The sequence below is a fragment of the Lepisma saccharinum genome, chromosome 20 (assembly GCF_977018435.1).
Source record: "Lepisma saccharinum chromosome 20, izLepSacc3.1, whole genome shotgun sequence".
NCBI classification, from domain to species: domain Eukaryota; kingdom Metazoa; phylum Arthropoda; class Insecta; order Zygentoma; family Lepismatidae; genus Lepisma; species Lepisma saccharinum.
In genome coordinates this window covers 23,534,750-23,562,150 of record NC_139248.1, presented here as the reverse complement: position 1 = coordinate 23,562,150, position 27,401 = coordinate 23,534,750, and the positions used below count along the sequence as shown (strand labels likewise).

Sequence of the window (27,401 nt, the reverse complement as noted above, 5' to 3'; positions counted from 1 at the left end):
ACCTATTACGTTGGCTCCTACAATTGAGAAGATATTTGAAAGATTATTATTAAAAAGATTAGAGTGGTATTTTGAGAAAGAACAATATTTTTATCCCTATCAGTTCGGTTTTAGGCTAAACAAGGGTTGTATTGATGCATTATCAACATTAACATTGCATGTTCAAAATGCAATGTATAAGAAACAATATACATTTGCTCACTTTATAGATATACAAGGTGCATATGATAGCGTTGATCCTCATATATTAATTGATATGTTAAATCAGACAAATACTCCGAAAATAATTATGAAGATAATATGGAACTTGATGATAAATAGGAAAATATTATTTTGGTTTCAGGACACACTTAGTGGGCCCCGTACCACTTCACAAGGATTACCTCAGGGAAGTCCACTGAGTCCATTATTATTTAATATATATATGAGAGGAATATTTCAATTTCATAATTCTACAATAAAAATAATTCAGTATGCAGACGACTTGTGTATATTAGGATCATTTTGTAATCCATATGAAGGTATTCAGAAAATAGAAAATAATTTTTATAAAGTGAAATGTTGGCTGGAGAGAATGAACTTTATCATATCACAGAACAAGTCAGCAGCTGTATGTTTTAATAACAAAAGTGAACATAAATATCCAAATACGTTGACACAAATTGCTGGTATTCCATTTCAAAATAAAATAAAATATTTAGGAATTAATTTTGATAGAAAATTAATGTGGATGGATCATATAAGGTATTTACAAGCTAAAGGTGAAAAAATTTTCAACATGCTTAAAATTTTAGGAAATACTAATTGGGGTGCTCACCCAAGAATAATGCTTTTATTTTACAAAAACTTTTTTAGGCCTAAGCTAGAATACGGATGCAGCATATATGGAAATGCTACAGAAAGAATTCTATCTAAGATAGATAGTTTAGAAAGAAAAGTCTTGAGGAGATCATTGGGTCTCATGAATTCAGCTCCCAATGTAGGAGTTTATTTAGAATCCATAGAAAAACCTTTTAAGTATAGATGCAAATGGATTACAAATAAATTCGTTTTCAAGTGCTGGGAAACACAAGAACATCCAGTAAATAAACTTATGCAAGACCAATGGATTTTATATCAAGAGAACAAAATAAAGGGACAATATTCAACTTTCCTACAATGTAAAATAGAATTTCAAGATTTATTTTCTACAATAATAACGCATAGCAAACATCCAATTCATGAAATTTCATATGATCAAATACCGGTAAGGAATGTTTTATTAACAAGTTATGCAAATATTCAATTATATTTACAAAATTGGGAGAATTATAGATTCATATACACAGATGCATCAAAAAATAAAGAAGAAGTAGGATGTGCTTTTATTGACTCTTCAAATGGAAATATTAAAAAGTTTAGACTACCTGGACAGTGTTCTATTTTCTCGGCAGAAGCATATGGAATATATCGTGCATTGATGTACATTAATAATATTCCAGATAAAAGGATATTAATATTAACAGATGCTAAAAGTGTTTTGTACAGTGTGCAATCTTCATATAAAAAGTTATATAAGGCATCAGCATTGGTACTTTACATAATAAGAATGTATGGTAAGCTAACTACAGAGGGAAGGACAATTCATTTTGCATATATACCAGCACATTCAGGGTTTCATTATAATGAACTGGCAGATAAAAATGCTAAAGAAGCAAGACTTATGGATCACAGAACGAATATATTATTATCATATACAGATATGTTACCAAGAGTTAAAAACAAAATTCAACAAGATTGGGAGATATGGGTCAAACAAAAATTTACATATATGGGTCATCCATATAAAAATGTACTAAATTTAAACAATAAGACTCCGTGGTTTTATACATTTAATATACCCAGAAAGTTTTTAGTTTTAATACTAAGATTGAGATCAGGTCACATACGTTTAAATCACCATTTATATAAAATTAATTTAGTAAATTCACCTATGTGCAAGTGCAATCTAGATCAGGAAGATGCTCATCATGTTATATTTCAATGTCCACTTTATACCACTCAAAGGGAGATGTTATTCAAGAATCTAATAAAGAAAGGAATACCTCTTCCAACTTCTTTATCCTGTTTAATATCGTCACCAGATGTAACAATTGTATTTATCATTTGTAGATTTTTTCATGATATTAATATAGACATATGAAAATTGTAAATATTCAAAATGTGTAACTTGAGATAGTCACCAGATATAACAATTGTATTTATTATCAATTTTAAATTTGTATGATAATGATGTAGATAAATTATGTATAAGAAAACTGTATATATTCAAAATTTGTAATTTGTGTAACAGTGTCATGCATGACATATTTTTAGGACACTTGGTGTAGAGCTGGTATAACAGCTAAAACCAATAAAGTATGAATGAATGAAGTTATTCCGAAAAAAATCATCCAAGTCTTTCGGTCACACGGGGACATGTAGTTATTGCACGTATATGGGGTATACATTGAGAAATGTTCTAAAATATGGAGATAATATGTAAAAATAACTAAAATATGTAAAATATGAGCCAATATGTAAAAATATGGAAAATAAAAACTGAATTTTTCGAGTTTACATGCCATGATGCGCAAAGATAATACAAAATATAACTGATTTCATCTTCTTACATAAATATGTATTTATATATAAATTCGTTCCCTGCTGATGTGTAACAGCTTCAAATGTTTGATGTTTTTGTTCGAGTTGCACATTTCCTCTTCTGTGACTGAACAGACTGACATGAACATGAGATACAAATCGGCGAGTTATGTGCACGCATATAATAACAAATCGCTTCTTTATAATCAGAAATGGAATCTCCCCGCTCCCTTTTTTTTTCCTTTGACCCTTGAATCACTTCCGGCTTTTGCCTTTTTTCTTTTATGGTTGAACGTTTGCGTGAGCAAAAAACGTTTGTTGGATTTTGTGTCAAGCTCAATGAAACAAAATTGAAGACTAAAGTTGGTAAACGCTGTAAGTGCCACAATAATTCAAACACCGTTTTCCACGTTAAACTGTGCAATGTGCCATGCTTTATCATGTGGTAAACGTGAAATGTGGCTGGTAGCCCTCTAAGTAGTTCAAAGGGCGTGTAAAGAGGTCATTAGTGTGAACGTTCTTACGGGCTGATGTGCGGAACGATGCAATTTCCCAACACTTTCGCTTTTGGCACTTACAACGTTTACCACTTTTTAGTCCTCAATTATAGTCCCAACACTTGTTTTGCATTACTTTATGCAACTGAATTTTATATTGCTCAATTGTTAGCGTAGCGCGCTACAAACCCAAGGATCCTAGGTTCGATTCTTACGTAAGGCTAGGACTTTTCATTGCACTTAACCCAGAGAGATAGGGAGCTTTTAGAGCGAAGCGACAAGTGACACTTGTTACTTGGTAAGGAACGTTCAGAAATAAATGCATGTCCTGTCAGTTGTTACTTCGGTCTGAAATCTCCCTTAAAGCAACAAAAATTACAACAAACAATACTGAATTTCCCGTGTTTGATTTATTTGGTTTATTTTGCTTCGCATTTGTGCCACTTTTGGCTAATCGCGAAGATGAGGATGAGTGATGAAATTGATGAAGGACACTCGTAAATTATACTCATACCCAGGCCGGGATTCGAACCCGCAACTCCTAGCGTCGCAGCGTGATGTGTTAACCACTCTGCCACGGAGGCCGATTGAATTTCTTGTGACAAAAATGTTTAACAGACCAGTATAAGCACTCTTAAGGCAGCTTTCAGACCGAAGCTACATGCGACACGTGTTACTTGGAAACGAACATTCAGAAAGAAATGCAACAAGCTGTACTTGTTGCTTGTGTGTCACTCGTGAGTGGACCGTTTTCTTAACAGCGTGCATCATTTTGCCTCGAATTCTTCTGTTAGGGAGAATTCACACCGAAGCGACAAGCGACAAGCGACACGCGACATGCGACACGCTGCAAGAGACACGTCCTAACTTGCCAGGGGTGCCCACGGGTGGGTTTGCGGACGCAGGTTGCGTCCACCCAAATTTGGGGGAATTTTTCATTTCCTCTTTTGTGATGGAAATTTGATTGAATGAACATTGAACCTAGTTAAACTGTAATACTCACTTCGTGCACAGCTAGTATACTGTAATATACGTATTATTAGAGGGGGATAGAGGATAGTGCCCAGTTCATATTAAGTTTTAAAATGTCATGCGGATTCTTGTGGGGAGACTAAGCATTAATTATTTTTTGCGGTGGACACTATAAAACTCTTGACTGTGAACGTTAAGTCTCAGATTATCGCGGGAATTCTACTTGGGGGTCAGCATTACATTGGGGGACTCCTGAGGGGGATTATCCAGATGTGGATATCAATGTTAGGTCTTATACCGCGTTTGTTAGAACCTGTCCCGTTTCCCGCGTTAGCGATCGCTCAACAGTTTCGGTGCCAATGAGAAACGAGGAAAAAATCGTCTGCTGGGCAGCGAGGAGCGAATGGAAGCCAGAAGAGAGGCGCTTACGTAGACACTGTTGAGACGTTGCGTATTTTAATTGGTTGCCTGGCTTTGACTTTCCCCAGCACGGAGAAAAGCCAGCGACCAGCTAGCGCGGGAACCGGGACAGGTTGTAACAAACGCGGTACAGATTGGCACAGAATTGCCATACTAAGGGGGGATCGAACTTTTAAAGTTTGGGGAAGGGATATTTTGCGCTTTGGTATAAAATTCGTATGATGGCCATTATTTAGGCTGACGTTTTCTGTATCATTTGGAAGTCGTATGATATCAAGTGGATTTTTCTCTGAAAAAATCGCTAAGCGGCTGGCAGTGTGTATTATAACTAGGGCTCGGAAGTTGAGGAAAAATCCTTTTTTTTCCTATAGTGTCCGAAGACGAGGCCCAACATAATATATGTTCATTTTGGGCCATTGTAGGACAGAAAAAGGTGGGTTTTATTTGTACTTTTTTGCCTTTTTCGGCGTTTTTTGGCTTATTGGTCCTTTTTTAGCCTTTTTTAAAGGTCTTAACGGCTTTTTTTTTGCAACTTTACCTTCTTTCGACTACGTTTTTACTGCCCATTCTCAATTCGAATCGTCATCAGTTCATCACCTCTTAAACATCCTTTCTGTAGTAAAGAAATAAAAAAAAGAGAGAAATAAATATGTTTGAACCATCCCTGAAACGAGATAAAAACATTTTTGGACGACTGAAGCAGGTACGGTACAAGATCTGGAAGATTGCGCTGTAAGTGGCAACTTTCTCTTGTTTTGAAGCTTTCAGCACGGTGTATACGACCAGACATCAGGGGCCTGAAAAGATCTCAAGGTGCCGGGCAGAGAGAGGGGGTGGGGAGGTTAAAACTGAAGTTATTCATTAATTTGGATCACATTTATACGTCCTGTTTTCCGTTTTTATGTCCTTTTTTGATATTTTTAGGTCTTTTTATAGGTCTTTTTTTGGCAATTTATAGGTCTTCAACTTCCGAGCCCTCATCCGCCTTAGTTCCTTTATTCCTAAAACTTAACATCAGAAACACGAAAAAGTGGTGAAGTAAAATAGAGCATCGACTGCTAAATAAGAAGTCCACGGTTTTATGTTTTTCTATGTCGTTTTCCTGTCATTTTAGGATAATGAGGACGAGTGATGATGAGGCTGGAGAAGGCAAAGGTGCGCCACAAGCGTCAAAGCGAAGTAGGTGCTGAATGAGCAAGAGGAGAGAAATTTTGAAAGAATAAAGGTCGCGGCACTTTGTAAAAATATTGACTCCTTATTAAATTGTATTATTGCCAGTTTCGTAATAAATACCCTAAAAATGTTCTTTCTCGCAATGCTGCACGGTGTACTAGGGCGGATTGAAGGAAGGGGGCACAGAGCGCTGCAAGTGTCCTCTCCTGAATACCTGTATAATTTTCACATTTTCGGATGATATTATATACGAAACAGTTATTGGATGTTTTTTATTGCCTTACCATTTTCTTGATATTGTACCACTTTCTCCGCCCCGCGTTTCATAGTGATACACCCTTTTCGTTGTTGGCGCCCATGAGCAAATGGAGAAGTTGTGAACGATTAAATACGACATGCTGTGAAATTATTGACACCAAATTAAATTAAATTAATCCGTTAAGATGATTGTGAACGATTACATTATAGCTGCATTACGATTTGATTTGAGTTTTGTTATTTAGCGTCGCTTTTTTTTCACTTTGGGCTGATAGCGACGATGAGAACGAGTGTTGATATGATGAAATTGATGAAGGGACACTCAAAGAACACCCATATGCCCAGTCCGGGATTCGAACCCGTGATTCCTGGCGTCGTAGCGCGCTGTGATAACCACTCCGCCACGGGGGGCGGCTCCTGCATTACCAGACACGGTCAATAATCTTAGTGTTGATTAATAACATCAGTTTTAAAAATAAAATCCTTAGTGTTGTGTACTATAGTGCAGGAGGCCTTAGAAAGAGCGTTTCGCGGGCTAACAGCAGACGTCGCTCGCACAGTATTGCCGTTACTCTCTGTCGTCTGCTCCTCAGCCGAACAAACAGGCCGAGGTAGCAATAGGCAGAGGTCACTCACCCTTCCAGAAGGGTGCAGCGAGCTAGCTGTGGCAACCGGGCTCGCTCATTCGCGGACCTGATTGGTTCTCGCAGACACACACCCATATTGTCGTCTGCTGCAAGCCCGCGAAGCGATCTTTCTAAGGCCTCCTGCACTATACTATGCGAGGGTTGTTTGAATATTTTAGTAAATTTTCAGAAGATGATGCCGCAGTTCATTAGGTGAATAGATCATTTTACTAACAGCCCAAAAAGTGCTTCTTAAACAAGTAAACGGGCCAACAAATCGAGCGCCGCAAGGGCAAAATTGCACAAATTTTGCTTCGAATTTATTCCCCATTCAGGCTATTCACAAGACTTGGACAGTGTGATTTCTTCCTGTAGGTGCATAATTTCAAAGATGTTCATGTTTTTATATTAGAAATAGCACTGTATTGTCTATTCCCAGTGTTGCAATAATTGAATCGGCATATGCAAAAAGGTGATATGTGACAAAAATGAATCTTTACAGGAAACGCATAAAAACTGATTAGCTCTTACAAGTTCATATTTGAGAGCCAGTAAGTAACCATGATTTATTCTTATACATTTTCTTGAAAATAATAGTTGGTTGGAATATGCAGTTTCCCTCTAAATTGGCAGAAAAATAATAAAAAAATAATGACACATATCACCTTTTTTGCAAATTTTGGACACATATCACCTTTTTGTAAATTATCAAGATATTTGTGTGTTGAACTACATCAATAATATTATAGACACATATCACCTTTTTTGTAAATTAACAAGATTTTGTGTGTTGACTTATGTTCCCCGGTTTATTCTGAATGGATCAACTTACTTTTTATTCCTCGACGGCGAGCATGAGACTTATCAGCCTACTTTGAAGCCCTCAGGTAGTGGGAAATCAGATAAAGATATGTTAACGTAAACCTTGCTAACTCTCGCACATCAAAAATATATTTAGATGTCAGTTAATGTTAATATATTACTACACTTGCACTCGCAATTAAACTCCTTATTACAAACAAAATTGTATTAAGATCATAATAGTTCTTCACTACACAAATTACACATTCACATTTCCAAAATCACTTCCATTATCCAGCAACAACTCAACTCAACTAAGATTTATTGGACTTACAGCTTACAGGTGGCTGTTTATGCCCAGCATACATTATAAGTACATAAGATACATTTTTAATATAAATTTTACACACAAAGTTCATAAACGCTCTTATTTTATATAACTACATTAACTCATTCAGTAACAAAAATATATTATAATTTTATATCAGCTTTTCTCAAAAAAGCAAGTATAACATATCCAATTCTAATATCTGGAGCATACAACATTGAAGTCATATTAATAGGGAAAGGAACATTAATTTTTGACAATGTTTTGTATAAAGTCTTTCTTCTCTCTGAGTGAATTGGACATTCCAAAATAATATGATGAGCATCACCCCTTAAATCACCACAGTCACAATTCGGAGATTTTAAAATGTGTATTTTAAATAAATGATGATATGTTCTCGCGTGACCACTTCTTAGTCTATTTATTAAAACAATTGCATTTCTTGAACCTTTACAATTATAAAACCAAGGTTTTTTCCTAGTGTAATCAACATAAGGACGATAACTTTCACCAATGCTTTCTAATGCATTATTACACCATAAGTTCCATTCTTCAAAAATTTTCTTCTTAACCCTCGGCAGAAGATCTGTGTAATGCAATGGTAACTGGATTGTTTCATTCATCTGAGCAGCTTGTTTTGCATATCTGTCTGCTTGTTCATTTCCGTAAATATTAATGTGTGATTTTACCCACACATAATGAACTACCTTTCCATTGCTAATTAAGCTATTAGTTGCACGAATACAATTGATGACATATGGTGATATTTTAAATAAATTTTTATAATTAGATTGTATTGCTTGTAAAACACTTTGCGAATCAACCAGTATTAGAAATTTCTGTTCAGGAACTGTACCAATATAAATCAAAGCTTGATATACCGCATATATTTCTGCTGTAAATATGGATGCCTCCACTGGTAACCTAAACATTTTTGATATATTTCTTTCAGTATCATAAAGAGCTGCTCCTACTCCACTTTCAGTTTTAGACCCATCTGTATACATATATGTGATAAAAGTCTTCCCAAGATTCTCTAAACTCAGCTGAATGATTATATTTCGGGAAATATATATTTTGAATTGGTTGTGTGGGAAATTCTAACGAGTACACTGGCAATGTTCTTGCTATGAGTACTTGACTACATTCATGATGATATTTACTAAATAGTTGTACCCAAAGCGTAGCTGATTTATCATTGGTTATTCCTGAATCATGCAGCTCTAAAAGATTTAATAAAACATCATTGAAAGGATGCCATGGTGAATGTTGAATTTTAAATAACATTTTTATAGCAATTAACTTTATCCTCACAGAAACCGAACATTCTACTGACTCCATATATACCACTACATTAGGAGTACTGTTCATTAATCCCAAACATCTTTTTAGAATTTTTCGTTGCTGGACTTCTAGTGGAGAAAGTTTTGTTACTGGAAGATTACACAAGACCATTAATCCATAATCTATTACTGCTCGATAATAATTCTTATAAAACATAAGCATGCTGGTAGGATGTGCTCCCCATTTGGTATTCGCCATAGCTTTAAATAAATGAAAAATTTTATCGGATCTATTTTTCATCATATTTATTTGATACTGCCATGATAATGAAGCATCAAAGTATACACCTAGATATTTTACTTGTGAAACAATTGGAATTTGTAATCTCCTAGGAATAATGTTGAAAATATTTTGAAGACCCTTATGCTTAAATACTACTATTTTTGACTTTTCTAAAGATATTGATAATTTTTTCTGCTTTAACCATTCGTTAAATTCTATTAATTTATATTCAAACATTGAAAAATCTTTTAAGTGATTGTTTGAGTCTAAATATATACATACATCATCAGCATATTGTAGAAACTGAAATGGGGAATCTATTATTGTTTTAATATCTGATAAATAAACATTAAATAATAATGGGCTAAGAGGACTTCCCTGTGGTAGCCCTTGTCCAATATATATTGGACCTACCATTTCTGAACCAAAATGAAAATAAAGTTCTCTTTTAGATAACAATTTCCATGTCATTATGAGTATACAATGTGGCACTTTTAGTAATTGTAGTTGTCTCAATAGAACAGTAATATCTACGTTGTCATATGCACTTTGAATATCAATAAAGGCTGAAAGTACTGAAGATAATGTTACTAATGCATCCTGGGTTCCATAACCTTTACGAAATCCCATTTGTCTGGGCGAAAATACCTTTTGACCTTCCATAAACCACTCTAATCTTTTTAATAAAAGCTTCTCGAAAATTTTTGCCAGTACGGAACTTAGAGCTATTGGGCGATATGACTGACCCAACGAAGGGTTTTTCCCGGATTTTAGAATTGGTATAATAATTTGAGAGGTCCATGCAACGGGAATTTTACCCGATAGGAATATTTGATTGAAAATTTTACATAACATGCTTAGTGCATTCTGTGGAAGATTTCGTACCATAGAATACGTAATTCCATCAATGCCAGGAGCAGAATCTTTAGATCCTTGAAGAATTTCATGAATTTCATTTACAGTGATAGAGGATGTGAATCCCTTTGAGTATTTTGATGTAGATGAGAACGTGTAGAATATATTAGGAGGTTCACAGGCTGATGTAAAGAGTGTAGGAATGACTTTATTAATAAAATCGGTTTTCCATTCAGTGGACAAAGGTAAAGTCCGACTTACATGTGCTTTTCTAAGTGATCTGAACTTGCGCCATATGACGTCTAATTTTGTGTTAGGGTTAATTTCTTCGCAATATTTTTGCCATGAAAATCTCTTAGCCTTTATATATACTTTTCTAGATTTTGCAGTAGTTCGTTTCAAATTTATCAAAGTTGCAGGTGAAGGAGCACTTACAAATTGTTTCAATGCTTGTATTCGCTTCCTTTTTGCTTGAAAACATTCTTCATTCCACCAATCTATTTTAGGAAAATTTCGATCATATTGCGGTTTTAGTCGGGGACAGGCATAATCCATAACTTGAGTTATTATATCCACAAATTTTTCATATTGTACAGTATATGGGTTTTGATATTCTTTAGCTGAAAATTTTAAGTCTAAAACTGAATTATATTTCATCCAATCTGCCCTCTTTACGCTCCACTTACGAATTGTTTTTTGTTTTATTAATTTTGGAAATTTTTGAGATAATGTTAGCGTGATGAAACATGGAAAATGATCACTAGTTCGTAAATCAAAGTCTATTTCCCACACAAAATCAAAACACTGATTATCAGATATTAAAGTTAGATCAATATCTGATAATCAGTGTTTTAAAGTTAGATCAATGGTGGCCGCGGTGGCTCAGTCGGTAACGCGTCTGACTACCATGCTAAAGGTCCCGGGTTCGATCCCCGGCCGGTTCAAATCCGGGAACTTTTCTAACGGTGGAAGCGGCCCCGGCGCCTACCCAGCGTCGAATAACATGGGTACCTGGGGGAAACCCTGGGGGGTAAAGGCGGTCAGAGGCGTGATGCTGATCACATCACCCCCACTCACGACCGGATCAAGAAAGTGTGGGGCGTTACCCCCACACCCCCTATACGCCTTCATGGCGTGGTGCTAAGCACAGGGGAACACTTTAAAGTTAGATCAATAGAGGACATATTATTTCCATTTGGTGGAACATGTGTTGGAGATCCATCATTTATAACTGTCAAGTTATTATAATCCATCCAATCTTCAACTGTCTTTCCCAAAGTATCAATTCTATGATCACCCCACAATGTATTATGACAATTAAAATCTCCTGTTAAGATAAAGGGATGTTGAAAGCCAGATATAAGAGAATTTAGATGAGAGCTCTGTATTTGTTGCGAAGTATAATGAGATGGAATATACAAGCTAATAATATTATAAAGTAAGTTGTTTAACTGAATTTTTATACCGACCACTTCTACATTATATTTGGAAAATAAATCATGTGTTGAATTAAACTGAATTTGTTGAAATGGTACACTTTCATGAACAAAAATTCCCACACCCTTATTTCGCTCATTATAATCATTTAATATACTATGATAGTGAGCAATATGAATATTTTCTGATTTTAAACCCCATACCTCACTAAAGCAAATAATTAACGGGTGACACTCATCTATTAATTTAATTAATTGAAGTTTCCTTGCAGAGAAGGATCTTAAATTCCATTGTATTATTAATGGCAAGTATTTTCTTTGCTGGTAACACATTGTTGTTTTAAATTAAGGGGTGTCCCCGAAATCTTGTAAGTCTTGAATTAGTTTTAAAATTTGTGCAGAAATTTCATTACATTTTAAGATTATTTTCCTAATATATAATAAATCATCACTCACTGAAATTGTTGTGGTAAGTTCAGCTATTAGATGTAGCAGATTTACTAGCGATTCTTTCTGAGAAGGACTCTCCGCTGTTGTCCGGCGTCCAATCGAATCTGATTTTCTATCCTGTTCCTTAGAGGAACACGTTGTGCTCACAGGTTCACTTGTATTAGCCACTGCTGATGATGTTGACGCAATTTGTGGATCCTTGTGTTTATTTTTGTCCTTTATCAAAACAGGTTTAATTGTTTTCCTCAATTGTGAAGCAGAATGCAGTCTAAAATTTTCCCCGTGTTGTTTTTTAAAACTTTCATAAGACCGGTCAGATTCTGGTGGCACTTTCTTCCAACAGAGGTTACTCAGATATGTGTCATTTCTTCTATTTTCCCAATCTGTAACAGAATTTAATCTGATCGTAGTAGGACTTTCTGATGTGCAAGGGCTTTCCTTGTTTATTGATTCCTTTCTTATCTCTAGCAATTTAGGAAAGTCTTTAGCAGAGGTCGCATATGTTCGCTGTTCATTTCGTGGATCAATTCCAAAAAGTACTTGTTTCCTTGCATCTTGATAGGAGATGTTGTTATAAGCAATCAGCCTTTGTATTTCTCTCTCTTGCTCCCATCTTACACATGACTTATCGGTAGATAAGTGGTTTCCTTTGCAATTAATACATTTAGGACTGGCATTGCAGATTCCATGTTCCGCTTGACCGCATCTATAACACACGGGAGAGGATTTACACTGTGTTTGTGTGTGTGAGAAACGGAAACATTTCTTGCATAAAATCACAGATCTTACTTTTGGCTTCACTTCAAATATTTGTCTCCACAACTTCACTTCTTTTGGTAACTGTTGAGATTGAAATGTTACACTAATCAGTTTAGTAGGTTCTTGCCTTACTTCCCCCTCTTCATTGAAAAAGGTTTTCTTCATCCTTATTACATCTATTATTGGAACTTCAGCTCTAATGTCTTCGATTATCTCGTCTACTGGGATGTCGGTAGGTACACCATATATTAATCCTTCTCTCACTAAAAGACCTTTAGGAATTCTGGCTTCTAAATGGTATTTTTCCTTGATGAATTCATTTTTAGCAAATTTATTTGCATCATATGCTGTGCGAAATGTCAATTTTGCCTGCTTCAAACCACTTTGTTTAACGAATTCAACATCAACCTTCTCCTTACACAAATTATAACCTAATTTTACCGTATTCAAGCTCTGTGATCCAGGTAATGTACTGTCCACCAACACGATATATGGGCCTTGATGTCCCTCATAATATAAAGACATGTCATATGCCTCATTTCTATATTTAGCAACACCAACCTTTGTACTTGCACTTACTTTCGGATTTTTTGGGTTTTTCTCCACTTAAGGTTCCGTGCATTCTTCATTAGATTGACCTCTTTTGAAAGAAGTCTTATCACTAACTACCATTTCCGCTAACTGTTCAGGTACAATCACATTCATATCACTCTGGATAGCTTGCATTAAATTTTCCTCATTAATCTTCACATCCTGAGCCATCTTGGGAAATCACAAGCGTTTTTATTTCGCTTTTCTCTTTCACATATCAAATGTAAAATGTATAGAGAGATTTAATCTTGTAACTCTAGAACTATTATTCTCAAATCAAACTTCAATTAATTAAATCTCAAACTAGAAAAACAAACAATTCAACACGCTATTCACACAGAATCCAAACGATACCACCATGAAAATTCACTCCGAAGCCTACCTCGTACAGTGGGATCCATGAGTATTATCGTGCAAATTGTCCATCACCATGTTCGTGCACTTTATTTGACCCAATAAGAGCTTCAAGAATTAAAAGAAAACTCAAAACAACCTGTTGACAACTTCTGAACCAGCATACATAAAAATCCATTGCTTTAAAACACATAGGATATAAGAAAAAAATTAATGGAAATAGTTATGGACAATTTGCACGGTAATACTCTTGGATCCCACAGTACAACCCTCCAACATCATTCATTCATTCATTCATACTTTATTGGTTTTAGCTGTTATACCAGCTCTACACCAAGTGTCCTAAAAATATGTCATGCATGACACTGTTACACAAATTACAAATTTTGAATATATACAGTTTTCTTATACATAATTTATCTACATCATTATCATACAAATTTAAAATTGATAATAAATACAATTGTTATATCTGGTGACTATCTCAAGTTACACATTTTGAATATTTACAATTTTCATATGTCTATATTAATATCATGAAAAAATCTACAAATGATAAATACAATTGTTACATCTGGTGACGATATTAAACAGGATAAAGAAGTTGGAAGAGGTATTCCTTTCTTTATTAGATTCTTGAATAACATCTCCCTTTGAGTGGTATAAAGTGGACATTGAAATATAACATGATGAGCATCTTCCTGATCTAGATTGCACTTGCACATAGGTGAATTTACTAAATTAATTTTATATAAATGGTGATTTAAACGTATGTGACCTGATCTCAATCTTAGTATTAAAACTAAAAACTTTCTGGGTATATTAAATGTATAAAACCACGGAGTCTTATTGTTTAAATTTAGTACATTTTTATATGGATGACCCATATATGTAATTTTTTGTTTGACCCATATCTCCCAATCTTGTTGAATTTTGTTTTTAACTCTTGGTAACATATCTGTATATGATAATAATATATTCGTTCTGTGATCCATAAGTCTTGCTTCTTTAGCATTTTTATCTGCCAGTTCATTATAATGAAACCCTGAATGTGCTGGTATATATGCAAAATGAATTGTCCTTCCCTCTGTAGTTAACTTAACATACAATCTTATTATGTAAAGTACCAACGCTGATGCCTTATATAACTTTTTATATGAAGATTGCACACTGTACAAAACACTTTTAGCATCTGTTAATATTAATATCCTTTTATCTGGAATATTATTAATGTACATCAATGCACGATATATTCCATATGCTTCTGCCGAGAAAATAGAACACTCTCCAGGTAGTCTAAACTTTTTAATATTTCCATTTGAAGAGTCAATAAAAGCACATCCTACTTCTTCTTTATTTTTTGATGCATCTGTGTATATGAATCTATAATTCTCCCAATTTTGTAAATATAATTGAATATTTTCATAACTTGTTAATGAAATATTCCTTACCGGTATTTGATCATATGAAATTTCATAAATTGGATGTTTGCTATGCGTTATTATTGTAGAAAATAAATCTTGAAATTCTATTTTACATTGTAGGAAAGTTGAATATTGTCCCTTTATTTTGTTCTCTTGATATAAAATCCATTGGTCTTGCATAAGTTTATTTACTGGATGTTCTTGTGTTTCCCAGCACTTGAAAACGAATTTATTTGTAATCCATTTGCATCTATACTTAAAAGGTTTTTCTATGGATTCTAAATAAACTCCTACATTGGGAGCTGAATTCATGAGACCCAATGATCTCCTCAAGACTTTTCTTTCTAAACTATCTATCTTAGATAGAATTCTTTCTGTAGCATTTCCATATATACTGCATCCGTATTCGAGCTTAGGCCTAAAAAAGTTTTTGTAAAATAAAAGCATTATTCTTGGGTGAGCACCCCAATTAGTATTTCCTAAAATTTTAAGCATGTTGAAAATTTTTTCACCTTTAGCTTGTAAATACCTTATATGATCCATCCACATTAATTTTCTATCAAAATTAATTCCTAAATATTTTATTTTATTTTGAAATGGAATACCAGCAATTTGTGCCAACGTATTTGGATATTTATGTTCACTTTTGTTATTAAAACATACAGCTGCTGACTTGTTCTGTGATATGATAAAGTTCATTCTCTCCAGCCAACATTTCACTTTATAAAAATTATTTTCTATTTTCTGAATACCTTCATATGGATTACAAAATGATCCTAATATACACAAGTCGTCTGCATACTGAATTATTTTTATTGTAGAATTATGAAATTGAAATATTCCTCTCATATATATATTAAATAATAATGGACTCAGTGGACTTCCCTGAGGTAATCCTTGTGAAGTGGTACGGGGCCCACTAAGTGTGTCCTGAAACCAAAATAATATTTTCCTATTTATCATCAAGTTCCATATTATCTTCATAATTATTTTCGGAGTATTTGTCTGATTTAACATATCAATTAATATATGAGGATCAACGCTATCATATGCACCTTGTATATCTATAAAGTGAGCAAATGTATATTGTTTCTTATACATTGCATTTTGAACATGCAATGTTAATGTTGATAATGCATCAATACAACCCTTGTTTAGCCTAAAACCGAACTGATAGGGATAAAAATATTGTTCTTTCTCAAAATACCACTCTAATCTTTTTAATAATAATCTTTCAAATATCTTCTCAATTGTAGGAGCCAACGTAATAGGTCGATATGATTCAGCTTCTTTCGGATCTTTAGTTGATTTAAGTATAGGTAGTATCAGATGTGTTTTCCAGTTTTGTGGCACATTTCCACTTCTCAGAATATTATTATAAATATTTACAAGTACTTTTAATGCATTGTCCGATTGATGTCCTATCATTTCATACGTTATTCCGTCGTATCCTGGAGCAGTTGATTTTATATTACTTAGAGTTTCTCTTAATTCTTGCAATGTTATTTTTGAATAAATTTCATCACTGGAACTTATATTATTTATAATCTCAGGTATTTTATTTCTTACATAACTAGGTGTAAACTTTTTTTCAAAATGTTCTTGCCAAATTGTTGTTATAGGTGAAACTCTAATTTTATGTCCTTTTTTAAGAAAATTTATTTTTTTCCAAATTGTGTTTGTTTTAACAGATGGTGATAATGATTCACAGAATTCTTCCCATGCTTGCCTTTTTGCTTTATTAAAGATACGTTTTGCTTTAGCAATTACTTGTTTTAAATTTATCCAATTATTTGGCAAAGGTTGTTCAGCAAATATTTCAGACAATCTTATTCTTTCTTCTTTTGCATCTTGACACTCATCATTCCACCAACTTATAGTAGGAAAGTTGGTTTTATTATTAATTTTCTTCCGTTTAGCTACAATATCCATTGCATATGTTATTAATTGTAAATAACGTTGACACGTTATGTTTTGTTCCTGTTTAATATCTTCCATTGAGATATAAGAGTCCAAAATTATAGAATATAATTCCCAATCGATGTTTTTAACCTGCCACCTTCTAATTGGTAATGAATATATTTTAGGTACTGAGTGTGCATCATTTAACAGTGTAATGAAAATTGGCAAATGATCACTACCCCTATTCACAAAATCTACTTCCCAAAACAATTTATTTATTATATTATTTGACACAATAGTTAAATCTATGGCTGTTGGTGATTTACCATTCCATGGATAATGAGTAGCTGACCCATCGTTCATGAAATGTAATGATCGATCACTAATCCAGTCCAAAATACTACATCCTAATGCATCTCTATAATTACAACCCCATGCTTCATGATGAGCATTCATATCACCTGTGATAATGACATTGTCATGGACATAATATAATAATTCATTAAAGTGTGTGACTTTAATATGTTGAGATTTATAACTCGATGGAATATAAATTGAAACTATTGTACACTCTAATGTGTTCATCTTAATTTTCACTGCTATTAATTCTACATTAAATAATTTTATCAACCCTAATGATTCTGGTAATGTTACTCTTTTAAATTTTATACTTTCATGTATATATAAACCTACACCTCTTGTATCTTTAGTATGTAAATTAGATATTAACTCGTAATGAGGTATTTGATAATATTGATGCTGTCTACCACGAAATTCGGACAAACTCAATATACCTGGATGATGCTCATCTATAATTTGTAATACTTCTAATCTTCTAGCTGTAAATGAATTTATATTCCATTGCACTATAAAAGACATACCTATTGATCCTCTTCTACAAGTTTAACTTTCTGATAATATTGCAATTATCTTTCCTATAATTTGTTGCATTGAAATTAAAATCTTCTGTTTCTTCCTGGAATCATTTAAATCACGAACTGATTCAATCATGTCTGGTAAAAGGTCCAACAATGACTGATATATTTCCTTTTGTCTACAAGAAACTGATTTACGATCCGAATATCTTCTGCAATTTATATTGTCCATATCTTGTTCTTGCTTACTATAAGGGGATTCTCTCAAATATACTGGATATTTGTATTTTATTTGTTCCTTTTCTGTGTCTGATGAGGATGAAGAATCCACGTTCACATCCTTTTTGTTTTCCCGTGGGAGTTGTACAATACGTCTTGTAGCCGTTTTCATAATCTTCTTTGGAGGTGATGTAACAACTTTGCTGTATTGTACTCTCATTTTTTGAACACTATTCTCTTTTGCTATTTTCTTTTGTTCCGCCATTTGAGTTACAAAACTCGCACAATAACTCTCTCTGCCCTCCTTGCAACTATCACTTGTTGGTGCATTCTTCTCATTCACATAACTCTTTTTGATGGGAGGGAATTCCAATCCGCTTCTTCGAACAGTTTCATGTTGAAATTGATCCCTAAATAATTTAATTTTTTGTTCACATGATATATTTTTTGAATTATTTCCCGTCACAATACCTTTTGCTTCATAGTATGAGATGTTTTTCTCGGCCATAATAATTTGAATTTGCTTTTCATCCTGATATTTTGAGCACATTTTGTTGCAAGCATTATGATCTCCTTTGCAATTTATACATGTTTCACTCATTTCGCAGTTTCCTTCGTGATAATCTTGGCCACATTTATAACACAATTTTTTACCCTTGCACTGTTGACCTGTGTGAGCAAATCTGAAACATCTATTACATTGCAACACTGGTTTCACACGTGGCACTACCTCAACTATTTGTTTTCCAACTGCTATGTATTGTGGTAAAACTGTCCCCTTAAAAGTTACACATAAGACTTGAGTAGGTTCAAGCTTAAATGACCCATCATTCCGCCATATTTTCTTCTTCATTCTTTCCATCTTAGTCACTAGCACTGGGCTTTCTATACTGCTTTCCAAATACTGCATTTCAAATTCTGTGGGTATTCCAAACACAAGGCCTTCCTTCTCCACTAAAGATTTAGGAATTCTGGCATTTACTCCTAACTTGTCTAATAACACTTTATTTTTCACAAAGTTATTAGCTTCTTGTGACGTGTTGAATAATGCTCGAACTCTATTTCGTCCACTTTGATCTACATACTTTACTTTCACATTATTATCCATCAACATATATCCAACTTTAACTGGATGCAAATTTCCTAACTGTTGGTTTCTACTTTCTATTATCACTAAATAGGGTTCGTTGGCACCTATGTCATACTGGTATATTTTTTCTTCATGATTGGTAGTGTGTTCCATCCTAGAATTTTTGTTACCCATTTCATTTTGTATTGTATTGTTCTTTCTTTTATTCGGCCCATTTACTTTGTGTGAAATGTCCATGACATCATTTACATCATTTTCTTCATGTTTTGAATCAGATGATATTATATCAATATTATCACTGGTTATAGTATTATTGCATATAGCACTATGTCCGTCCTCAACAATATTGCTTCCCTTTTGATCCATTATGATAAATAAACGAGACAGTTAAAGCACATCTCTAATACAATCCAAAGGGATATTGAACGTCTTAAATTGTAATAGATTTGATTATTATCAATCAACTTTTGTCCTTTTCTATCACAATAGATAATAATCTAAACACTACTTAATCTTACTACACAAGTCCTTCAATTAAATCCACATAACATTCGATTCAATCTAGCGAATAATCTTGCTTATTGAACCAATACGCCATTTTTTCACTCAATCTCCAACATCATCCAGCAACATTCATAATATCGCTCACCTCACAAACCATAATCAAATGTTTTAAGGTTAGTCCATAACCATAACAGACTACCCAAATGTACAAAACAAATTACGTCATCATAGATATTTAACATATTAAACAATTAAAATGATGCAATAAGTGGATGCGTATCAGACTACGTCAATAATATTTATTACAAACAATATTTTGTCATGAAATACAATATAATAATGTACCAACATCACATTAGAGTAATGTACAATGCGAGACAATAAAGTAATGAAACATTACTCCAAACATTTTTTCATGGAAGTGTTTCTGTGCTAACACATGAAATGTTACTCGCTGTCTGCCATTTCATCTGTCTTATTGTTCTCTTTAGATGTCGTAGGCCACTGTAAGTGTTCGTTGTAGAAGTCCATCTGTGGAACATTTTTACCACTTTATTGAAGTCTTCCATTTCCTTTATGTCAATTGGAAGCCTCTCACTGTACGCTTCTTCAGTTGGCAAATTAATATCAACACCACGGGATTTCAATGCAAATTTATGTGACACTAGCACTTCAATAAAAATTTTTGCAATAAACTTACCCTTCATTCTGGCATTATAAACAGGTGATTGAATTTACCAACTTGGAAGGATACCTTATCAGTCTTTGAAATATGTCTTCCATATGATTCAACAAATAGACAAGATTTCTTATAATATTTGGTCCACCATGATGCAACATTTATGATACTTTCCCTACATACTGGAATTACAGAAAAACGATTGGTATTTGACACTTTTAACATTAACTCACTACATTGTTCTACAGCGTAAATTCTGTCCACCCGTCTGACCAATCTTTTAATCTGTCCGAAGTCCCTATCACATGGTAGGAAGGAATGTCCATGTATTGGGAAGGAAGTAGTAATTAATAGTTTTCAGCGTTATCTTGCAGCACACTGTAGCTTCTTCTTCACTAGAAACATGGTGTCCACAATCGACAGACAGAAATACGCGGAGAATTAACAGCATTAACAATGAACCACCTTCACCACTACACAGCCACGTACTGGTAAGGAACCGCCAAAAACACCACGTGACATCATGGCTACCAAGCTATAAACTGTGCATAAAGGATATATGTGCTGCACATGTCACCTTTTTGCATCCACCACGGAATCTGTACCCCCCTCTCTCACCCAGAAAGAACTGCATCACATGCTCCATTTTTACACAGGTTGTGTATCTACCCCAACAGAGTTCAATCCAGTAATTATCTCATTTTTGAAAAAAAAATGTCACATATCACCTTTTTGCATATGCCGATTCAATTGTACTAAATATTCTACATAGTAACGCATTGTAAACGGTGTCCCGACAAAACGTACCAGCGAAAAAACGTACCACTCAGATAACCTGTGAAGGATGCACTAATAACTTCAAAATACCTATTTGCTCCGCGACAAAACGTACCACTTCAAGGAAAACGCTTGAACTTCGCCTTGACATGTCAGACATTAGAACACGGTGCGCTATCCAGCACCCAGCTAGGTTATTCGTTTTACCTCATTAGTCATTACGACTTTGATCTCTTAGGTTAGGTTAGGTTAGGTTCGGTCGAGTATCGACAGAATGAGGAAATCCGTTTGCATGTACGCATGTGTGCCGCTCTGGCCTTCTTAAAAACGGAGGAAGTTTATGATGGATGGCTGAAAATACACTCTCAAGCCTACCAGGGGTCACCGCTTCCTTCGCGTGTCCTTTGTTGCCACGTTGTCAAGGACGTTAGTGTTCTGGTGGTGGATACATCTGTGCTTGCACCCCCAAATTACCTCTCGCAGCCCGGCCTGTCGCCAAGTTTGCTCGCTTGCGCCGAAATCAGTGGCAACAACGTCCTGCAGACGACAGAGAAGGTTTTGGCGGGAACCCTGCCAGGTTAAGCCTCTTGCACTGTAGCGCCACATAGAACGCCATAGAAACTTATTTTCTGGACGCGCCTCGTGTGTATTGTCACGTACACAAACTGCGTTGCTTTACTTTGAAATAAAGGACCATAGATGGCAGCATGCAAGAGGAACAACGGTTATAAAAGATGCTGCATAAATTAGTTTGGAAAGTGGGTAAGAGATGGCACCACCCAGGAGATCTTATACGATTGTAAATAGAGACAACGGAAAGAGCAGATGTGATGAGATAACGATTGTAGATATTAATACTAATTATGAGAAAATAAATAAATAAGTTTAAAATAATAACAGGATATAAATAAGGAGACAAGGGGAATTATCATTCAGTAATGACATAAGCGATTAATATACAAAAATAAAGAAGTCGAATTGCAATTTCGATTCTCTGTCTATCACAGTTCCCACGAACTGAGAGTTTCGTGTGGCTTTTGGATTGATTTCCCCAGGTGTAGCGCCATTTAACGGCAGCACCCAAGCACATTTGGAGGCGCATACATTGTAGCTCCAAGTTAAGGTTAAGCGCCGGCTAGGCGGCGATCTTTAACTAACCCCTTTCTATTTGTTTATTCGAAAGATCGGTATTTACGTCAAATTGGTATGCCAAAGAAACGAGGAAGGAGATAAGTTGCAGCACATAGATATACATACCGTTCCAGGGAGTGTATACAAAAATATAAAGGGAAGCTCATTTAATGATCCACAGGCAAAGAATAATCCAGACAGCATGGATATAAGATGTTCCTCAGAAAAACCAAGGAACGAAACAAAGGATGTAAATAAAGAACAAAGAAAGGAGGAGAAATAAAGATGTAAATATATAGAAGAAGAAATATTAGCGATTATAAGAAGAAGAAGATGTCTTACTGATTATATGAAGAAGAAGCCATAAGAAGAAGATGCCTTATTGATTATATGAAGAAGAAGCCATAAGAAGAAGATGCCATATTAATTATTAGAAGAAGATGCCATATTAATTATAAGAAGAAGATGCCATATTAAGAAGAAGACCAAAAAAGATTGGACATAATTAATAAAAATAAAAGGGCAAGAAAATTACTGTATGAAAAGACTTCAAAGTGAATTAATATTTGTACATAATTAATCAAGAATATAGTACGAATTGTACCCTCAGTAGTGGGTTAAATCTGTTGTTTCTTTCCATATATTTTGTAGCGTTAGTAACCCTGATCTGTGCCCCGAGGTATCTCATTGTCTCCCCCCTGTGCTAAGCTGGCAGATGCTCACGCGAGGGACGTGGCATTATCTGATCCAAGAAGAGTCAGTATCTTTGCACACTTCCCCTCTCTCCAAAGAAAGTTAAATTCCCACACTGAGCCTACATGAGAAAGATTCAGTCTCGTTCATTAAAGAGGAAAAGTCACACATGCGCAGAGGGCTTAAGTGAAAAAAAAAAGAACACGAAATTGATATGCAGCGATAGAAAGAACTAAACAGGAAGAGAAGAGAAGAGGAAACAGCAGGATACGAAATCATGGGGAGACAGGGGGGGATTTCCACCACCAACAATCTTGGTCTAAAAAATCCCCACAACCAAATATTTCCGGGGGGAGAGAGTTTTTGTAACAGAAAGAGATAAGCAACTAGTTTTGACTTCAAATATACTTTACTAAGGATAATATCAATAGCACACGCAAACTATAGTGTGGTTGTGGGTGTTGAATGCTCTCTATTTTTCAAGATATCATTATCAAATCTACACTGATAACAATATACGCCCAATGAAAGTAAAACAAGGAAGTAAGACAGCATAACTATGAAATGTAATTGATTTATATTAATAGAAAGAAAAACCAGTTAACCAGTTAGTAAAGGAATTAGTTTGCTACTTTATAAATATCTCAAGAATAAGTCAATTAATTCCCAGTGGCGTCGCGTGCGGTTCGCATACGAGTGTTCACAATAATGTTTTTGTACTGAATGAGGATTTACTCCTATCCCTTGTAACTTCATCTTCAATTGAAAAAGTGAGTATAACAGTTCAATTTATTTTCAACAATCCCCCCCCCCCAAATCACGCTATATTTGAAGTAATACAAGAAGGACCATGGGGAAATTGTCCCCCTCCCCCTTAAAATCCGCCAGGTTTAGCGAATTCTCGCTAAAGTTTGCAACTATGTAGCACAGACATTTTCGAGTCCCCCTAGACATGCCTTGTATATGCTGCACTCTGGTGCCGAATGTAAGAAGTATTTCCGCTTGCATCAGTGTTCGCACAGCGAAGTGAACATCTTCGGGGTATAATGGCCAACGGTCCCTTAGCTGTCAGCTCTATGCAACACGCATAGCAATTGTGTTCAACGCCCTCCGTGGAACACCGTTGGAGTCAGCGTTACCAACTATCTAGAGAAGTTATCAGACGTGAAAGAAGTGTCAGAGTAAATTGTGTGTATATGCTCGTACATCAAACATAGTATTTTTTCGAATAAATATACGTATGTGTGTGTGCATTTAATATGTACGTAATTTAAGACATATGCATGAGTGTTCATGTGCTCATGCGAACATTATTCAGGCGACGCGCCTGTTAATTCCTTTGTATGTATTTAATAATTGTGAATTTTAAATATTTAGTATTTTTTATATTAAATAACATTATATATATATATATATATATATATATACACACACACACACACACACACACACACACACACACACACGTAATTTCGCACCCTGGAGAGAGATGAAAATAAAGACATATCCGTGAAGAAAAATAAAAAGGGCGAGAGGAAAAAGAGAAAGAGAGCGAGAGAGAGAGAGAATGTACGAAGTAGAAAATGATATGAAGCGATAGAAAGGAGCTAAACAGAGAAAGCAACAAAAACAGAAGATAAAGACAGAAAGGAACACCGAATGGAGGAAGAGAGAAGGATTAAAAAGAAAGAGAGAGAGAGAGAGAGAGAGAGAGAGAGAGAGAGAGATGAATCCGATAAAGTGAGATATAAAGTAAGAGATAGAGGAAGGGAAATAAGTACATACCAGGAGCGTATATTCTAGGCTTGCTAGGCTATCTGCGAAGCCTGAAGTCTAGAGAATAAAATACAGGAGAAAAATCGATCAGAAATTGTAAATAAAATTATTTATATCAGTGAGATGATGATGATGGTGATTCTGGAGTTGGCAACCTGATTTCTTATGAGTTGGCAACCTGATTTCTTGTGAGTTGGCAACCTGATTTCCTATGAGTTGGCAACCCGATTTCCTATGAGTTGGCAACCTGATTTCTTGTGAGTTGGCAACCTGATTTCTTTTGAGTTGGCAACCCGATTTCTTATGAGTTGGCAACCTGATTTCTTATGAGTTGGTAAACTTATTTCTATTCATAGCCTAGGATCATGTGACATAGTGAGAGAGCCCAGACCTTGGACTCAGTATACGCCACTGGTACATACACACAGAATTAACAGAGACAGAAAGAGAAAAGTGAATACAGAGGAAGAAACAGAATGGAGAATAAAAAAGATTTGAGAATAATAACAGAGGAAGTAAGAGAGGGAGAGAAAGAAATGAAAGAGAAACGGATGAAGGTTGAGTAGAGAGAGAGAGAGAGAGAGAGAGGAGGAACAGGGGAAAAAACATTGGCGTAACTTGTCTCGGGCAAGGGCAAGGGGTTGGCGCTTGCCTCCCAAATTTTCATGTTAACTAAAGTTTACAAGTTAATAGCACTTTTGTTAACTTTCTCGGACCTGAGGCGGAAAGTAATGGGTAATTTCTACGATTTCGCAAATGTAACCGTTCATTAGGAAAATTGCCTTGGACTCTACTTTTATGGGATATAAAACTTTTGTCTCCCCTCCCCAAATTTAAGCCTCAATTTTGATTATGGTCCCCTTCTCTCCCCCAAAGTTAAGTCCCAAGTTATCCCCATGGAAAGAGATATACACAAGCAGGCCCGTAGCCATAATTTTATTTCGGGGGAAAGGGGCTCATCCCTTATCAGCAGCCGCCGTCTAAGTCGTAAAAGTTTGGGGGGGGGCTAGAAACCCTACAGAATATTACAACTAATTATACAAGATATTTAATCCTGTTAAGGAAGTAAAATTAATTACCATTATACACTACTTAAATTAGATATTTGTAGGATTTCAGCCTCTAGCTACGTGCCTGTACCAGGGTGCGAAATTCTGGGGGGGACGGGGGGATTTCCCCCACCAACAATCTTCGCCTCAAAAATCTCCCCCACCAAAACTTTCCGGGGGGAGAGTTTTTGTTATAACAAACAAAAGATAAGCAATTTACTTTTAATTTCAAATACACTTTACTAAGAATATTATCGAAAACACACACATTAGTGTAGTTGTGAGTATTGAATGCATTCTCTCTCAAGAGATCGTTAGCACAATAAAAGTGAAACAAGAATGCAAAATAATAATAACTATGAAATCTAATTGATTTATATTCACATAAAGCACAAACTAAACAAAAACTTACACATAATAAAACCATTTGAACTATTTCAGATTTTATTTAATATCTTTAAGCAAGTTAGTAAGGAAATTAGCTTCTTTGCAATATCTGCTATGTATAAAAGTAACAAATTAATTTCCTTTATGTAACTATTATTATTATTATTATTATTAATAATAATAATAATAATATATTTTATTGAGTAGTTTATTTTTAGTTTTAATAACATTACAAATATGTATATGGTATAATATGCACATATGTTTGTGGGGGAGGGGGTTTGAAGATTAAGAACTTTCTCCCCCCACCCTGGCCTGTACACACGAAAAGGAGAGGGAAATAGTGGGAGAAAGATAGGTTTAAACAGAGAGAGAGAGGGGATATCATGATCACCAAAGCAGAACTAACAAGAAGAATCCACCTGAAAATACCTTTGCAACGCCACTGACGATGTTGTGCCCCACGAAACGAATCCTCCACCCAAATATAAAGAACCACGTATTGATCAGTCTTGCTTTCGTCGCCAAACATGAGTTTGGTTTCCTTCCCCGCTAAGTGACGAACGAACTCTTTCGTGACGGATTCATCTTGCCCACACTTAGTGACGTAATCCACTCGCCGCTTCGGGAAATTCCTCCTACGTAGTATCTTCCTTTCGCTTTCGTCCTCTCTCGCCTTTACTGCATCGCTGTTGCCACGTTTTCAGACCCGAACCAGAGTTGCAAACTCACACTGAAATTCACCACAGCTGGTTCCTTTGAAGCGTTTCTGTTTAGCTGGAGAATATTAATGTAAGAAAGGGAACTGCCGTAGATAACAAAATTCTACAGAACTTTAAACCACATTTCATATCGTAAATGTGAACGTCTCTGTGTAATTTAGAACTGAAGCAAATGTGGCGCACTCAGAAAATAGGGGAGGGGGACGTCGTCAGTGGCGTGCGCAAGGGTTGTTGGTGGGTGTCATATCCCCCTCCCTTTTGGCTCAGTATCTCTAATATAAATAACTTTAAATGCTTGAAAATATGGCAAAATGATTGTCAGACTACTTCGTTTTTCTGCCACTTTTGGCTAATTTGTGCTAACCACTCCGCTACGGAGGTCGGCTCGAAACGTGGTGTTTGAAGTAGTATAAGCAGTGGCGTTAGAAACTTTATGATTTGAGAGGGAGGTACAAAGCTCCATAT

General features: G+C 35.2%; 1 protein-coding gene across 1 annotated transcript in view; it reads right to left on the bottom strand.

The window, feature by feature from the left end:
• Positions 1-26,760, bottom strand: part of LOC146003795 (acyl-CoA Delta-9 desaturase-like) — a 143,274-nt gene extending 116,514 nt beyond the window's left edge. Inside the window, exon 1 of the mRNA XM_083142213.1 lies at positions 26,647-26,760. The gene's annotated coding sequence lies outside the window, so the exon portion shown is untranslated. The remainder of the gene's footprint in view (positions 1-26,646) is intronic.
• Positions 26,761-27,401: the final 641 nt, after the last annotated feature.